This window comes from Pinus tabuliformis, chromosome X, assembly GCF_031772625.1.
Source record: "Pinus tabuliformis cultivar Carrire ecotype Pingquan chromosome X, CPIR1, whole genome shotgun sequence".
NCBI lineage: Eukaryota > Viridiplantae > Streptophyta > Pinopsida > Pinales > Pinaceae > Pinus > Pinus tabuliformis.
In genome coordinates, this window is record NC_142308.1 from 881,277,213 (window position 1) to 881,296,809 (window position 19,597).

Sequence of the window (19,597 nt, forward strand, 5' to 3'; positions counted from 1 at the left end):
CCAAGGTAAGTTGAGGTCTATGAAGTATTTAACACACTTGTTGGCATTCTTTCTCATCATATGAGATGTTGTTTCCCAGTGAGAGATTCTTATACCCAGTTGCAAGTTATTACATTACAATATATGTGGCTCTGGAATCAGACAGTTTTAAAATAACCAAGCATGCAATGTAAACGTATCCAAGTGTTTTTGTATGTGCTATGACCCACTCTTTACCTTGATGAATGGTAGAGACAAGCGGACTTGATTCCTCACATTGGTCTTGGTTCCTCACATTGGGCTTGGTTCCTCACAGTGATTGAATGTAGAGGATCATTCCCATAAGATTATGGTTAAACAAAATGAAAAAGGAATAACACTGCAGGTCTTTAACACCTTTTTATGTGTTCTCTTGCAATGTTCAACTATTTTCAAACTATTGTCAATAATCTAAACTTGGAAACTAGCATAAATTCCTTCACAAGAAGTGTAAACTTTGCCTAATACGACTTGCTGTGAAGCATATGAATTATAGTCAAATTAATCAATCATTATATAGGTGCATCCATGTTACCTGGTATGTAGATATCGGTAATGATGAGTTTTCTTGGAGAATCTTAATCACATCCAAATAGGGCATAGCTGGCCTGACCTATCCTTGAAAACATTAAACCCATTTGAATCTCACAATAGAGAGCTTGAAAGTGAAAAAGAGTAACAAGATCATGTTTGTTAAGGAAAAACACACAATAGAAGCATGCATACTATTAGAATATCAGCTCCCTTGTCTTCATCAGTACCAGATTCAATAAGAGCTTCTTAGTGGTTTCTAGGATTCATCTGATAACTGCTTATTGAAGTTGAATTAGATGGAAGTATTCATTCAAAAGTAATCCTGAATTCTTACAGCATACCAAATAAAACTTAGAAAATGGTAAGACATCATATGTTTTCTTGTCTCCAAATCATGGGTTAGAATGAAGAGCTTTTCTGAAAGGTCCATAATGCACTTGCATATCTGTTTAAAGACACAAGTTCATAACATTCATGGAACTGTGATCTCCATAAGTCTTTATTGAAACATCACATTCTACAATTAAGAGTAGGAAGTAAGTGTAAGAACAATAATGAGATGGTTTAATGAAAGGTCAAGAAGGTACTTTGTTGTATATGACATAATAGACACATCTTGAAAGCCTTCTCTATCTAATGCAACTCAAATGGCTTCAACACACCCATCCATCATATCACTTGGACTTACAACATCAACTCCTGCCTGAGCCTGTCTCAACATACCATTTGCAAATCACCAGTTTTATGCAATCTAAGAATAAGAGTAAGTAAAATAAAAGTCAACAAGAATATTTGAACACAATGTACATTAAATGAAGTGAAAGAACATGAGGGAAGAAGATTTACCTGGGCAACGACCTGCTTACATAGCTGATGGATTGTTTCATCATTCATAATCACCCCTAAAGCTCCATGGATGGATGGATGGATTTTCTCTAAAAACTCCATCATGCCTATCAGAAAAGTATGGATCCAAAGCAACATTAGTGTAAATCACCTAGAAACAAAGAAGCATAAATTATTTGTGCCCTACATATTATACACCATGTCAAGTTTTGAAGAAGAATTAAAGTGTGATGGTAAACACATTAAGATCCAAAGCTTACCAGATCTGGATACTTGTCCTTGAGAAGTATTATGGCTCTAGGTACAAGCCCATTTTCATTGTAGGCTTCATCCCCTGTGGGTGACTGATTAAAACAGTGTTCTAGTTCAGACATTGCTAACCAGAAAAAAGAAAAGAAAAGACCATGCACAACAAAATACTGAACATTCAAACCTTCAGAGCATTAGAAATTTTAGGGAAAATCACCACACTGTTAACACCAACATTGCGAGCCTTATATACCTGCATAATACCAGTGAATTTGACCTTAGATTCAACAGTGTCAAAAAGGTCAAACTGAATGGGAAAAACTCTTGTGAACAAAATAAATTGAATATTCTAACAAAGTGACCAGCTAATCATGAATGAATATGAAAGCATGACCATTTAATAGAAAATATCCATTAGAAATTAAAATTCTTAGAATGTATTCTTGTATAGTCTCTTCAATCAATCCATTCTGCCGACTGAGCCCGAAACAACTTGGAACTACTCATATTGGGCTATCCTCTTCACCTGTTAATTGAAAAAGAACAACAACTATAATTTACCAAAAAGGTTGTTTTGTGTGCTTGTTAGTGAAATAAGAATAAAATTAAACAATCTACATGGTGATTACCTCAAATATTTATTATATCAAAGATACGATAACAACAAATTGTTAAATTATACCAAAAATACAAAAGGAACAAATTGTTCACTAACCTTCATGAATGAAAAGGGGAAGGATAAAATTTGCAGAAGATATAGTGGTTTCTGATAAGGCATCTCTCAGAGTAGATGATTTGTGGTTGCGATCACTAGTTCTTTCATATTCATGCGTGATTGGATTTTGTGCATGATTTTTCTGGTCAACATATCAGTTGCTTTCCTTGATGAACAGATCTGAAAATGGTGTTTGAATTCCTGCTGGAATTTCAAGTGAGAATTGAACATTGAAATAGATTGGAGAGAAAGTCATATCTTCTTCTCATCAGTAGAAAAATTGATCACTCAACACTCAGAATGCATTGCAACTGCTACTATATCTCATGTTACCTTATTTTTTCTAAATTCTAAGTATAGTTTGTTGGCAGTTATTAACTATTCACTAGTGGCTTGGCCTCTTAAAGTGTGTAAAAACACATCAAGCTGTCCTTAAATATTTGCTACAGGTTGTATAATTTTTTTTATTTGTAAGAAGTGATGTGTTGATCTAGAAGCAACCCTCCTACACTATTTTAATTTCCACATCCAATGAATTCAAAGTAGTATGGGGCTTCTTCATTTTGTTTTGGATTTCTTAGCCTACATGAACTTTGTCTTGTTTTTATTTTTTTTACTTTGAAAATTTTCAGGAAATTTTCTTTAGTTATTTTCATTGGAACTCATTAGGCTCTAGAATATGTGCATAAATCTTCTCCTTCCATGCTTGAGAGTTAGTTTTGATTGTAGAAAATTTCCAATTTTTTTCCAAAACTCTCTTTTCACAGCGTGCAAAGACTTGCATTCCCATGCATTTTGCGACAGTAGTCAATCAACTGGTAAAATACCATAGTCATTGACATCCTCCTTCAACAAACTATATGAGTCAGCTTCAAATACTAGAATAAAATAGCTTATAAAATTTCCCTATTAATTAGCACTATCTACTCAATTCATATACCACACACTTCATAGTCTATGCTAGAATTTTGCAAAGGTTTTGTTTTTGAAAAAATAATAACCGCACTAAATATGAATCTCCATTTCATTCAAAATGTTTTAACTTAGAATGTGAATGAAATCCATTCTACCAATTAACAAGGATATCAAATTTAGAGTACATAACTTCTTAACAAGTACTAATCTTGTGATTGCAACTATATTGCAACTATTGATTGATCAGTGGCGAAAAATAAAGGGATGTCTAATGCATGTCATCCCCTACCAAACAATAAATCTAAATTTTTGAAACTATATTGTCCATGAAGCTTTGTCTTTTCTCCTATTGAATGTTTTGGAAATTTATCTTCAATGTTTGTATACCCTTTTTTCCTTTTCAAATTTCTAGTGTTATTCCAAACCCTTCAACATTTGTTGCTACCACTTCTTTTTACCAGCCATTGTGTCATTTATTGTAACTTAAGAACTATGAGCATGCTCACAACTATTAGTGCAACCTTTTCCTAGTTTCAATATTCTCTGCATGGAATACAATAAAATCTTACCACTCAAAAGTACTCAACAACTATATACTAAAGATAACAATATTATGTTGAGATCACCTTTCTACTCCAAGAAAAATCATGAAAATATTTTATAAAAGACTACAATAATTCTCTCAAACGACCAACTCCATGATGCAAGTCAACAATAACATGATAATGGATTTGGTTTTGCAACAACCCTCCTAACATGGCACCTTGAAGTAGGGTTCCTCCTCCAAGTGGTTGACCATTTATCTACCTTCAAGAACAATGAACGAATCCTACATAGAAACATGTGTGGCCTCCTCCAAAGTGGATTCATTGTTCAAACCTTGAATGAATGCACAAAGACCATGAAAAACTCCAATAAAGTGGCACTTGTGGCATCATGAGTAGAAATTTCCATCAATAGTCAATGCAAAAGGCTCCATTTGGAAAATCCCAAGGTAGAAGTACAATCTACAAAGGAGAAGATGAAGTAAAATTATCAATGAGTGGACATCCTCATCATAATATCTTGGAAATGTGTGCAAGTTGACTTCCTCTCATATAAGGTGTCCTCTCCATTGACTAACAAACTCCTCAAAGGGGTAATGACCCTCAAAATATTTGTTGAAATTGTGAGTGCCTTATAATCATATGTTTGGCCAACATATCAATTGTTTTCCTTGATGAATAGATCTGAAAAAGGTGTTTGAATTCCCACTAGAGATGCAAGTGAGACTTGAACACTGAAATAGATTGGAGAGAAAGTCATATCTTCTTCCCATAGGTAGAAAAATTGATCACTCAACACTCAGAATGCATGTACGACTGCTACTATATTTCATGTTACCATATTTGTTCTAAATGTTGAGTATAGTTTGTTGGAAGTTATTAGTTATTCACTAGTGGCTTGGCCTCTTCAAGTGTGTAAAAACACATCAAACTGTCCTCAAATATTTGCTACAAGTTGTATAAATTTGTTGATTTGTAAGCAGTGATGTGTTCAGAAGAAAAACCCCCCTACACTATTTTAATTTCGACATTCGATGAAGTCAAAATAGCATGGGACTTCTTCATTTTGTTTTGGATTTCTTAGCTTACATGAACTTTGTTTTGTTTTTATTCTTTTTACATTGAAACTTTTCATGAAATTTTCTTTATTTATTTTTGTCAGAACTCATCAGGCTCTAGAATATGTGGATCAATATTTTCCTGCCATGCTTGAGAGTTAGTTTTTTTCTGTAGAAAAATTCCAAAATTTTTCTGAAACACTCTTTTCACAGTGTGTAGAAACTTGCATTTCCTTGTGCTTTATCACACCTTAACTATTTTTGGTTGTCATTTATAATTTCACTATAAATCTTCGAAAAAAGTCTTTTTTCATTATCTAGGAATTTTGTTTACCTATTATGTATCACTCCTCAACCCCTTTTGGTCATGAAATATCACATCGCTATAAAATTTCCTTGGTTGTGACATTTCAATCTTTGAATCTTTCTTTCTTAGTGATGTAAATGGGCTCTAATGCCTCCTTCCTTCTCCTATTGTGTCATATTTGTACATCCTTCAATCCTATCCCAAGTTGTTCTTAAGGGGGGATGTTAGGATATTCCGACACATAGGAAATAGTTAAGTATAACTTGGTCTAGTGTAGAGTTAGGTAAAGTGTGTTTCTTTACTATGTACATTTGTAAATTGCGATCCGACGCTTCATTCTATCCTCGGTATTACCGACACTTGATCCATGGCTTAACACCTGATTTGTCCATGATTTCTATTTAAAGAGCATGGAGGGTCATTTGTAGGGTAACCGCTCATGAGAGAAGCTTATGTAAATTTTCATTCTTTTATTAATAAATTGCCTGAAGTGGGCACATTGGCTCAAGACGTGGACTGTTTCCCTCTTTGAAGGGTTTTAACCACGTCAAGAATACTGGTGTATTGATCTGTGATCTCTTTGTGAGCAGTGTAATTTGGTGTTTTGCCTAACGAGCTTACCCTGTAAATCCCTACATGGTATCAAAGCTATTTGACGGCTGCATCTATTGGTGATCCAAATCTGAAGCCGATATAACTGCATCTAACTATCATTTCCTAGATCTATTGTTTTTGACTACTTTCGGGTCGAGAGAACTACTCTTTGTGTTAGGAGCATCCATTCTAGTGAGGGACCCCTTTCATTTCACATGAAAAGGTTTCTGGTTTCCCTAGCTACGTCATTTTTAAGATCTGGAGGTATACAATTTTTTTTACAGTTTTAGTTATTCATCTCTCTATTTATTTCACTTTATTTAGCTCTTTGTTTTTTATTACCGGATCTATACCTTTCATTTTTGCATATGCTCTTTGCCCCACGACTCTATTTGATCTGAGCAAATCAGAAACAGAAAGGAAAGATTTTTCTCATGCGTATACTCTTTTTGACTCTCGGAAAATCAAAAACATTGAGGAAAATATTTAGTTTCCGGTGAAAGCTAAATTCAAGCCATAAGGATTGGTTTTTTTTGTATGTCCATGTTGGGTTGTGTGTGTTTTTGTTTTGTTGCAAAAAAATAGCTTTTTCCAAGTAACCATGCACCCCAAAGCTTCAGTGACTAGAAAAAAAAAAGAAAAACCCCTTCCTCTTTTCCAAAAATTATCAACCTTTTAAACTAGCTCATTTGGTCCGAAGTTACTTTATGAGAATAGCGGTTTTAGGTTCAAGTCTTTCTTTTTGTTGAGTTACTTTTTCAAAAAGCACATGTAACTTATGTTTTAAAGTTACTTTATGTAAAAGTGTTCTCACCCATTATAAAAAGTGAGTCACTTATAATTCTAAAGTCTCTTTATCTTTTATTTAAGTTAAAATTTAGTGAGTAGCTCATAACGTACCATTGTAAAAGTGACTTTCATTATTTATAAAAGTGGGTCACATAAAATCTTCTTTTAAAGTGAGCTAATTAGATTAAGTTTGGAAAAGGGGGAGTTTTTTTTTAAATATAACATCATCATTCACTTCCGCACATTCATGAACTTCGTCGGCATCTTTAAAAACTTTTTTTCAAAAGGCCATAAGTTCTTCATCCAGAAGTCATTTTCAGAGCCATTCTTTTTTAATTTTCCTAATGTTTCAAGATCTTTCCATTGGAACACTTAGTTTCAGCATCTATAGCTTCAGTTTCTGTTAAAATGGAAAGTCCATGCCAAGTTATTCTTGACAACACCAACTACTTTTAATGGTCATCCTACATTGTGGATTTACTTAGAAGTAAAGGTATTTACAAAATAGACTTAGGCCAAGAAACTAAACCTAAAGATAAAGATAAGGCATCCAAATGAGAAAATAAGAAAGATCAAGGACGTGGGTTGATAGGGATGTCTATTTCTCTAGATCTTAGATTCCATATTGCAAAACTTGATACCCCTAATGAAGCAATGAAATAGCTCACTAAAGTTTTTGGAATTAAAAATGAAATTAGGGCCCATCAACTCAAAAATGAGTTGCTTATGTTGGACCCCAATAATTTTTCTTCCATCGAAGATTTTTTGTCCAAGTTCAAGACCCTTAGACTTCTCTTGGAAGGTGTTAAGGTTAAGAAAGAAGATGGTAGCCTTATCTATTCCATTCTTACTAAGTTGGGATGAGCCTACTCTGTGTTTGTTTCCACCTTCCATTCTACTAGAGAAGCCTTTATTTCTCAAGGACAAGACTACAAGTCCCCCTCTTTTTATTCCTTTTGTGATTCTTTAATAAGAGAACAAGAAAAAATCTTACATCTTGGTATGCTTAATCTTGGAAACTCTTCTAAGAAAGCCTTAGCTGCCCAACAACAACCAAATTCAAAGAATCCTAAGAAGCAGTATCCTAAAAAGAATGGTCCTAAACCAAACAAGGGTCCTAAGAAATTTCATTCTCAAAATGAAAAATCAATTCAACAAAATGATAAGGCAAATAAAAGCAAAGGGAGCAACACTGATAGGCATTGCAACTTTTGCAGTCAAGATGGCCACTTCGAATCCAAATTCTTTAAGAAGATGGAAGCCTATGAAGCAACAATGAAGAAGCATAACATCCATTTGGAGCACTCTTCAACTTCATCTTCAGCAATAGCACTTTCTGCATGTAGTTGTCAAGCATCTCGGTTTTGTTATGCACTAAATGTATCTTCTTCTTCTCATTCTCATGAGTGGCTCATTGATTCTGGAGCTTATTATCACATGGCAAAAAACAAAGCCATGTTTTCTTCTTTAAATGATTGTAACACAAAAAATATATATGTTGGTGATGATAGATCTGTTAGTGTTGTAGGGACTGGAACTGTTCTTCTAGACAATGGTCTATTTAATGATGTATTATGTGTTCCAACCTTATCCTGCAACCTTCTATCTTTATATTAGATAACTCATTCAGGTGAAGGTAAAACCGTCGAATTTTCACCTCACGATGTTGTAATTAAGGACCTAAGAGATCACAGACAAATTTTAGCTATTAACATTGTTGATGATTCTACAAGGTTGTATACGTTTAACAACTTTCGGTCATCAACTATTCCCTTGGTATTTTTTGCTCATAATGATGAAGTGAGCAAACTTTGGCATGAGTGATTTGGTCACTTAAACTATCGCTCCCTTCAAAATCTATGTAAAGAAAATATGGTGATAGTTCTTCCTATGGTATCTTGCAAATACAGTGTTTTTTCCGGATGTGTACTCGGAAAACATCTTCAGGATAGTTTTAAAAAATGTGCCTCTTGGCATGCCTCAACCCCTTTATAGCTTGTGCATAGTGATTTATTTTGTCCACTTCCAATTGTTTCATTCTCTGGCTACAAATATTTTTTAACTTTCATTGATGATTTTACCAGACGCACTTTGGTATACTTCTTAAAAATCAAGAGTGAAGTATTTAATATGTTCTTAGCCTTTAAGGCCTTTGTTGAAAAACAATCTGGACATCAAATTATTAAGCTAAGATCTGATAATGGTGGAGAATATGTTAGCAATGAATTAATCAACATTTGCACTGAGCATGGAATTAAAATGCAACATATTGTTCCATATACTCCACCACAAAATCGTGTAGCTGAAAGGAAGAATCACACCTTAAAGGAAATGGCTAATTCTGTGCTTCAATCTAAAGGACTTAGTCTTAATTTTTGGGCACAAGCAATTAGCTGTGAAAATTACATAGAAAATCACACTCCTACTAAGGTTTTAAAGAATATCACTCCAAAGGAAGCATGGAGCTGAATTAAACCAAATGTCAATCACTTTTGCTTTTTTGGAAGTGAAGCATGGGCCCATATTCTAGATTAGAAACATAAAGCCTTAGAACTGTGAAAAATGTCTTTTGTTGGATATTCTAAAGATGTCAAAGGATATAGACTTATTCCACTTAAGTCCAAAAATGTTATCATTAGAAGAGATTTAAATTTTGTTGAAAATATATTAGCCTATGAGCCTAGTTTGGTAGATGTGCCACCTCTCTCTATCCCTTCTACTTCTGAAAATATTTCTTCTTTAGATGATGACAGCGAGGATGATAATCCTCCCCCACCTTCTTAGTATCCTCCTTCAGCTCCTTAGCTTCCAAAATGGGTCTGTGCTACTCAGGATGCAACAGGTGCTCCTGCAAGTGATTCTACAGATCAAGGTCACACTCATTCTCAATTTGATAGAGCCTCTTATTTACTAGCTCAAGCTCCAATGAATTATGATCCTGACACCTTTCTAGAAGCTTCAGGAAATCCAAATTGGGCTTCAGCTATGAATGAAGAATATTTCATTATTAGCAAACAATACATGGGATCTTGTTCCTCTTCCAAAGGGATGAAAACTTGTTATATGCAAATGGGTTTATAGAACCAAGTGCAGACTAGATGGAAAATTTTATAAACCTAAAGCTCATCTTGTTGCTAAGGGTTTTCACAAGTTGAAGGCATTGACTATACTGTAACCTTATCCCCTATTTCCAAAATGAACTGTATATGCCTTGTTCTTTCCCTTGCTACCTCTTTCGAATGCGAAGTCCATTAGATGGATGTTAAATCTACCTTTTTGCATGGGGACTTGCATGGAGAAATCTATATGGAACAGCCTCCTGGCTTTATACAACCAAACTCCAGCATTGTATGTCAGCTTAAGAAATCCCTTTATAGTCTTAAGCAAGCCCCTTGTGCTTGGTATGCCATAATGGATAGGTTTCTTCTAGATAATGGCTTTTTTAGGTGTCATTCTGACAATATTGTCTACACCAAGAAAGTGGGTAAGTCTCTTATCGTTATTTTTCTTTATGTTGATGATATTATCCTTACTGGTAGTGATCCCAACCTTATAATCCATGTGAAGTGTAGCTCTAAAAAGAAGTTTGAAATGATAGACTTAGGACACTTGCATTATTTTCTTGGTCTTCAAGTCTTGCAATCCAAGGAAGGTATTTCCCTCTCCCAATCCAAGTATGCATGTGATCTTCTACGCTACTTTCACATGGAAGACTATATGCTAGCCCCTTCTCCCTTTCATTCTAGAGCCAAACTTTCTGTCACTTGCACTTCCCCTGAAGTTGATGCTACCTTATACTGTCAACTTGTAGGAAAGCTTTTGTATCTAACCCATACCCATCCTAACCTTCCCTTTGTTGTTGGCCTTATTGCTCGATTTATGAAAAACCAACATGAAAGTCATTAGAAAGAAATTAAAACAATACTTTGTTATGTTCAAGGTACAGTTAATTTTGGGATTCATTACAATGCAGAAGCATATCTCTATTGGCCTGTTTCACTGATTCTGATTGGGCTAGTAACCTTGATGATCGGAAGTATACTGCAGATTATGTCTTCACTCTTGATTCTAGACCTATTACATGGGCTTGCAAGAAACAAAGTGCCATTTATCTTTCTTCAGCAGAAGAAGAGTATCATGGCACAATAGAAGCTAGTAAGGAAGCCCTGTGGCTTCGTCAGATCCTATCAGAGTTTGGCTTTCAGTAGAAGCATCTGACTACACTTTGGTGTGATAATCAAAGTGCCATTAAACTATGAAAATATCTAGTCTAACATCAACATAGAAAACACATTGAAATACACATGGACTTCATCAGAAAGCTCATTCATGACCATGTTCTTGAAGTGTAATATTCTTCAACTAATGATTAAGTTGCAGACATCTTTATAGAAGCTATCACAGAGGCAAAGTTTACTAAACTTCGATTTATGATTGGAGTTCAGGAAGTTGTAACTAAGGGGGGATACGCTCTAATTCCTCCTTCCTTCTCCTATTGTGTCGTATTTGTACATCCTTCAATCCTATCCCAATTTGTTCTTAAGGGGGGATGTTAGGATATTCTGACACATAGGAAATAATTAAGTATAACTTGGTCTAGTGTAGAGTTAGGTAAAGTGTGTTTCTTTACTATGTACATTTGTAACTTACAATCCAATAGTCATGATATGTTATAGACATGAAGTGATCTAACGTTTCACTCTCTACTCGATATTACCGACACTTGATCCGTGGCTTAACACCTGATTGGTCCATGATCTCTATTTAAAGAGCATGGAGGGACATTTGTAGGGTAACCATTCATGAGAGAAGCTTATGTAAATTTTCATTCTTTTATTAATAAATTGCCTGAAGTGGCCACGTTGGCTCGGGCTGTGGATTGTTTCCCTCTTTGAGGGTTTTAACCATGTCAAGAATACTGGTATATTGATCTATGATCTATTTGTGAGTGGTGTCCTTTGGTGTTCTGTCAGAGGAACTTATCTTGTAAATTCCTACATCACATGTACCAAAATTTTCCAATTGTGCAATATATTTCTTCACAAACCATTTTCATTACAACATATCACATAACTTCAAGCTTGGTTTGTGAATATAGAAAATAATATACCCTGGAAAATTCAAAATGAAAGTGGAAACACAAAAGGAGGAAGAACAAAGAAAGGATTAGGTAATTATATATTGTACATGACATTTAAATACCTAATTTGTTAGGGTAGAGAACCATACAACATTGGACATGGGGCGAGCAAGATGCCATATATTGATAGGTTAAACTTGTTTGCAATAATTATACTCTTCATATTGTGGTGCGACCAATGTTATCTCTTAGACAAGAAATCCTGCTAAGGTACAACTTCGAGGAACAATAACTTGGATGGAAACCTTTTAGAAATGTCAACTCTTTGTTATGTTCTAGATACAAAACAATTTATCAAATTTTCCATGAACATAGTGGGTTACTCTATAATGTATGATACTGAACCTCTAAATATATATTTTCTTGGTGGAGTACTTGGAATTTGGAAATGACCATAATAGACTGTAGGTATTTTTAGAACATAAAAAATTAATGCCATTTCACTACACATGAAATACATATTTTAAATTAACATAAAAACGTTGTTACAATATTGCCACTAAACCAAAACATTTTTTCTTTATTCCAAGCATCAAACATAAAGATTGCATTTAATAAACAATCAAGGAAAAATTATTTCCTTTGGGAAGAGGTTCTTAATGCATGGTTGCCTAGATTTCTGATGTCAATCTAACTACACAAGAAAAAGACCAAAACTATTTTTTAGCTTTTCCAATTGTGTAAATAATAAACTCAAATCCCTGAGCATCATATCTATTTTGATTACTAAATCCAAGTATTGCAAAACCTCTACTGATCTATATGTTTCTTTTTCATTTTTTAGTCTTCTTTAAATAGGAACCAAACCTAGAGAAATTCCACAAAATTTTGGGATGTAAAGGGGTAGTCAATTAGCTAGTAAAAGAGAAAACAAAACCTTGAGTGATTATGCAAAACTTTTGGATGTACAATAGTTAATCAGGTAGTAAAAGACCAAAGTCACTTACATCCTCCTTTGACAAGCTCTATGAGGCTTCTTCAAATACTAGACTACACTAGCTTAGAAATTGTCTGTATTAATTATCACTATATACTCAATTTGTATAATGCACACTCCACAATTTGTGCTAGAATTCTGCAAAGATTTTGTGTTTGAAAAAAAATAACTGCACTAAATATGAATCTCCCTTTCCTTCAAAATGCTCCCATCTACAATGTGAATGAAATCCATTCTACCAAGTAACAAGGATAACAACTTTAGAGTCTATAAATTCTTGACAAGTACTAAGGTTGTGATTGCATCTATTAATTGATTAGTTGCAGCAAATAAGGGGACATCTAATGCATGTTAGCCCATACCAAATAATACATATAAAATTTTGAAACTGTATTGTCTAGGAAGCTTTGTCTTTTCACCTATTAAATGTTTTAGAAAATGATCTTCAATGTTTATATGTCCTTCTTTCCTTTTCGAATGGCTAGTGTTATTCCCAACCCTTGAACTTTTGTTGCTACCACTTCTTTCTAGAATCCATGGTGTTGTTTCTTTTAACTAAAGCATTGTGAGCATGCTCACAACTACTAGTGCATCCTTGGAAACTACACCAACCATTCCATGCGTAAACTCTGAATTATTCATGAATTGGATACTAAAGTTAAGAAAACAAGGCCATTTTTCCATTTCTTTTGTAAGTTTTTACTATTTTTAGTCATTTTATAATTTTTCTTACTGTAGCCTATTTTATTTTCTTGTTTGGTTGAATAATTTTAGAGAGAAAAATGGTTCGAATGTATATACTCTACCTCATATTTGTCACTGGAAAATGATAGAGCTTCTTTAATAACAATTAATTCTGTACCCCAATGTTCTTTGAGCCTTCTTAAAAGAATGAGCCGAATTTCTTCCAAACGCATTAGGTCTGCATCTTCTTTTAGTGTTTTGCTGCAATTGCAAGTTTTTCTAAAGAAAAGATAATTTTTAGAATGCAATTCTTATAGAATACAATTTATTATAAGGGTAATGGTGAAAAGTTGAAGATCAATTTATAAAGTGTGTGTTCTCAGGTAAATGAATATTCTGAAAATAATGATGGAGAAACACCCTCCTAAATAGATCTAACACATTGAGAAACACTCCATTCTTGGTGTTTACTGGTGCTTTAAAATATTACATTTCCATTATGATATACTGGGGATTTACATTAGTAATTTTAATCTTCTTGTGCTTCGTTATGTATTGTCCATCCATATAGTGATTGTTTTGATCCATATGATAAATTTCTTCTTCCAACAGTTAAAAAAAGAAAAATATCATTGTAAACTTTCCAGTCGAGTATAATTGTTTATTACCTTGGAAACTATGTAGGTGCTTGATAAGGATGGTGGATTTCTTTCAAAAGGTAACCTGGAAAGTGGCGTAAGCTGGACAATGGAATTGGGTCTCCAAACTATGGGGTGCCCTATCATAGTGGAGAATATGAGTGAGCCCTGAGAATTTCTTATAGAGGTCAGTTAATTTCTTTGATTAACAGGGTTTTTATATTGCATTCAATAACTCATTTTTGTTATTTTGAGACATGTTTTAATGTTTTCATGTTATCTTCTATTGGTTTTCACCAATATTGTAGATGCTTGGTGAGGAGCGGGGGATATTCCTTCAAATAGATGACATAATTTGAGGCTTGGGAATTATTATTTTAAAGGGAGTCATGGAAGCTCACAGTGACAAGATCTGGGCTCGCTTTGTTGTTGAGGTGATGCCATGATTACAAACAAGATAATTAACTCTCAGACCTCTGATTGCATGTAAAGATTCCTCTTTCATTTTCGTTTGGTTTCTTGAGCAGACCATAGACTTCAAGGATTGGCATTTGGATTTATAATGAGAATAGGGTATGCAATTTATTTTAAGTCTATCTGTGTTTCTAGAGTTGGAGAAAAGTGCCAAACCAAATCAATTGCTATGGTTGATGCTTAATAACTAATGTTTAGAGATTGTTCTTGGGAATTTCATTATATAGGGTTGTAGACCATAAGATACTCTAGCTATCAACCTCTATATTTCACCTTATGTTCTCTATGTTCTGGCATATAAATGCTAAACGCACCCTAGCCTAATTTGTCATGTTGTGGAATTTGGCAGTTTCACAATATTTTTTCATAGTAGTGGCTTCTTGGAATGGAATTGAAACTATAACGATGAAAAATATGAATAACGTTCTAAGAATCACACATAAGTTTGAAAATCACAATTTTTATCTTTAGTGAGCCCTGGACATGAATGTTACTAAAGACTATTTGCACTTAGCAAGAGACAAGGTAAATTAGTGAAATTGTTTTGGAAGACTTAGTACTCTCACTTGAAGGAGTAGATTAGAATTATGGAAGTGTAGGAATATGCACAAGGAGAAATAATGTAGCACTATATTTTATGACTTCTCCATAGGTACATCTACAGGAGGTTGTGTGCAATTAGGTATGGATGTAATGCAGATTTTAACCTGTGAAATGCAATTTTTCCACTCTCAATTCAATTTTGACACCTTGGGATGCATTATAAGTATGGAATATGATGTTTCATGGCATATAGGATAGTCCCTTTTCCTTATCATCCATCAAGTTTGCAATTTATGTACATGGCATGTAGTTTTTATGCAAGTGGACATTTTGGTACTATGAAATTAATAGGTAGAATGCAAAGTTGGTCTTACAAAAAGAATATTTTGGCCCATTGGAGTATAAATCACAATAGGAGATGGTGTTGGTGAACAATATGAGTAGGTTCCCCCTTAGACATGGCATGGAAAAAAATCATCATAGAGGCTAACTTGGAAAATTTCCCATTCCAAAGACCTCCAAGCATGGGATTGGTGATTAACTTTGACTTTTCCAAACTCAAAGATGACATATTGCATGGTAGGATACTTAACAATTTGGGAACTTGTCTTCTAACGATTAAGGCATAGGAGGAGGATTGTCATCTTTGACATTGTAAAAAAGATTAATGTTGAGGGTTGCAGAGTATTTCATTGATTACCAATGGATGAGAGGAATGATGATCATCATTCATTTGATCAAAGTGATAATATATATTTATTGGAAAATAAACTTTGACTTTGCCAAATGGTAAAGGTTAGAAATTAGATAATCGTTTAATACTTTTTTAAAACAATCTATACTGAGGATATTGTAAAATCTGTAAATAGGGGGATGAAATGATTATGTGAGACAGATCTTAAGGTGCAAGAATGATCACATCTTGATGACACTTAGATTGCTGATAAAAATATATATGAATGTATGATGTAGCATTTATGAATGCATCTATGAGTGTTGTTGTGTTGATGTGTATGTTGGTGACAGTATATCCCCGAGTTGTGCTTTTATCTATCTTGGTTACAGGGATTCCTTCAAATATAAACAAGTTGGTGAACAAAAGTAAATAATCTGAATTGTAACGGAAAATCAAATATGAATCTGCTATTAATTGGGGTTCTAATACCAATGATTTGAGCCAACCAAGAATTCTACTATTATAACTGAAATTTGAAATCCAAAAATTCCATAACTAGATCTAAAATCTGAAAAATAAAGCTGACCAAAAATCAGAAATTAAGAAGACCCTAACTGAAGAAAAAACTTGAATAATTACAAAATAATAGCAAAGATATGGAGACAAGAAACATCAAAAAATACTAGTGATTTCAGCCAACACTGGATAGTGACTTTGAAGAACAAATGTAAATGCTAGCAGGAAGTAGTTTGTAGTTGAGTAACCCAGAAGATAAATATGATACAAATGAATTCTTCTAAGAAGGTATGGATGCCAACTCAGGTAAAATCAACAGTAGTATGGATGTTGCCTACCCCAAATAGTCTCTTCCGAAATCCATGCAATAGCACACTTCACAAACAACTTCATCAAGGTATGGATGCGAAGTCAGGACCAAGGCAGTATGGATAGGACCCTTGTTATGAAACCAGCTCACAAAAAGATAGAAAAGATAGATCAACACCTTAGAAATAAGCCCCTTCGAGGTGGAAACCTCCTTTACATTACACAAATGAACAATTCTTTGATGATACAAGTGACAAGATCTCCTTTCTATATATAGGAGTCTAAGGGGTCATAATATAATCAGAGCCGACATAACAATAATAATGTAAGTGCGCAATAATAACAATAGTGGGATTCTTTGGGGCACAATAATAACAATATGGGGATTACATGGGCACAATAATATAATAAGGGGGTTGTACTAATAAAAATAAGCTGTTACACTAGTAGTATAGGGACCTAACATGCCCCTCTCCTTCAAAAAGTGTTTGCCTCAACGCTTGAGTAGTTCTTGATGCTTCTGTATAAAATTCTTGTCCTCCCATGTGGAATATTTAGTGGGTAAGTTCTTCCACTTGATGAGATACTCTAAAATTGATCGATTTCGTGGCTATCAGGTTCTTGTTTTGGTGACTGCTCTAGGTTCCAATATGATTTTTCTTTCCTCGTCAAGTTCTGGAAATATTGTTTGAAATGGGATCTTCTACAACTTTTGAATGAGTAGCCACACTTCTTTGTCCTTCTTCCATTCATTCCTTGCTTCATTTATCCAATTTGGTTGGATAATAGAAATAGCACAAAACAATGCTTCCACATCATCATACTTTCTTGAGAGTGCATCTGCAACAACCTTTTGCTTCCCTTTTTGGTAGATGATTTCAAAGTCATAACCCAACATATTTGTGACCCATTTTTTCTGTTATTCTAAAGATAATTTTTAATCTAAAAAGTATTTAAGACTATCATGATCCAATTTTACCTTGAAGTGTCTTCCCATTAGGTAAGGTAGCCATTTCTTAAGTGCATGTAGTATTGCCAACATTTCCCTCTCATAAATATCTTTCTTGAGATGTAGCCGTAAAAATACCGAATCTCCTACATCAAAACTTCTTTCACTGCGATGTTGATTTACCTATTGTTTCATTCGATTTTTCACCAAAGTGTCTTTAACCTTTAAAATTTTGAGAACTTGTTGTTGATGCTCAATGTGATCTTTCAGTGCTTGAATATTTTTCTTCTTGATATGTCCTTCTATCTTGAGAGTTTGAGGAGTGGTAATTTCTTCCAATGCCTTACAAGATATGGTCGGATTCATTTCTTGATGCTCGATGTGATCTTTCACTTCTTGAACATTTTTCTTCTTGACATGTCCTTCTATCTTGATAGCTTGAGGAGCGGTAATTCAAGCCAATGCATTACATGATATGGTCAGATTCATTTCTTCTTTCTCGATGTGATCTTTCACTTCTTGAACTTTTTCTTCTTGATATGTCCTTCTATCTTGAGAGTTTGAAGAGTGGTAATTTTTACCAATGCTTTACAAGATATGGTTGAATTCATTTCTTTTTTCTTTGGGGTTGGTTCCTGGTGTATAACCTCTTCTTTTGATGTTTCTTGATACTTTTCTTCCTCCTCTTCGTAATCTATGTAAAATAATTTCTTCTCAGAACACTTATGACCTTTAGTGTATTTTCTATCACAATTGTAACAAAGCCCTTTATCTATTTTATCTTCTAATTTTTGTGGTGTAAACCTTGTAGGTTGTGGAGGGCTAGGAGAAAAAAAACTTCCATAATTATAGTCGTGAGTGGTGGGATTCCTTGTTTCCATAATTTCTCTCTCAATTTTTCTTTCCAGCCTGAATGTCTTCTCTAATGAATCAGGTTCCCAAAGATAAACCTCATGTTGAATGTTATCCTTTAAAGTCCCTATGAAGACTTCAACCATTTGCTTCTCTGGAATATCATTTACCCTTATATTCAATTTTTGAAAGTCCTCAATGTGCTCTTGTTGGCTTGTAGAGGCTTGACCCAGGTTTAGAGGTGATTTAGCCAAACAAATCCTGGTAATACTGGCCCTTTCGGCAACAGTCCACGGAGTGGGGACTGAGGTCTCACCTGAAGTAGTATGGGAGGGTGCTAGAACTAGCTTTCTACACCCTAGAGATGTTTGATGATTTTCAATGGTCCACAGTTGACCCTGCACGCATGTCGCTATGCGCACTTATCAATACCTCGCAGCCTGTGATGTTTCCTTCATGTAGCCCTAGTCATGGTTCGCTCCACGTTAGTACCTGTTAGCTCTGCTATGAATTTCAACATTAATTGGTGAAACGCAGGCATGATCAGTTGTCTATGATAAAGAAGTGGATTTGAATCAACCATACCGCCCATTCCGCATCACTCCGCTTACACTCTTATAACTCCTGATACCTCCATTTTCCTCTAAATTTCTCCACAAACCCATATTCCCCAAGCCCCCGGGTGCTGAGTCTAAATATCATATAACGCCGATAACCTAACCGAGCGCCTTTCGGAAGCCTTTTTCACGTCGCATTAGTTAAAAAGCACGTGCTTTAAACCCCACCATCTTATCCTCCACCTCTCGATCCAACGATATACACTACTCTCGCTGTCGAAAACTACACATGCGATAGGATGCGGGGGAAGAAGTTTCCCGCCGGTCCCATCTGCCACGCATTGCTGATTGAATATGCTCGCGCCCCTGCGTATGTTTACCGCCTTTCTCCATAAGTGGTGTGGGGAAACCACTTACCGCCCGTCCCGCCTGTTCCCGCTCGCTATTGCCCGCGCTTGTTAGCCGCCCGTTAGCCATCGGATCTGCCCACCCATGATCTATCGACCCTTGTTTATCCATCCGTGATTACTCCCGATAACCCCTGTAAGCCGATCGCAGTCGTTCATCTGCATGATCCAACGGCTGATGTCGTTTCGGTCTTGCCTATGCCTCCCCCATGAAGTCTACGTCACCCTTGAATGTGCTCCACTGCCAAAGGATGAAAGCAATCATCTAACGGCTCTCTACACAGTTAAGCTTCAACCACTGCATTCAAAACATTGTACACCTGAAGGATGAAAGGGACGACCTCA

At 35.0% G+C, this 19,597-nt stretch overlaps 1 pseudogene; it reads right to left on the reverse strand.

Moving 5' to 3' along the window:
- Window positions 1-429: 429 nt before the first annotated feature.
- Window positions 430-19,322, reverse strand: LOC149142518 (delta-aminolevulinic acid dehydratase, chloroplastic-like; annotated as a pseudogene).
- Window positions 19,323-19,597: the final 275 nt, after the last annotated feature.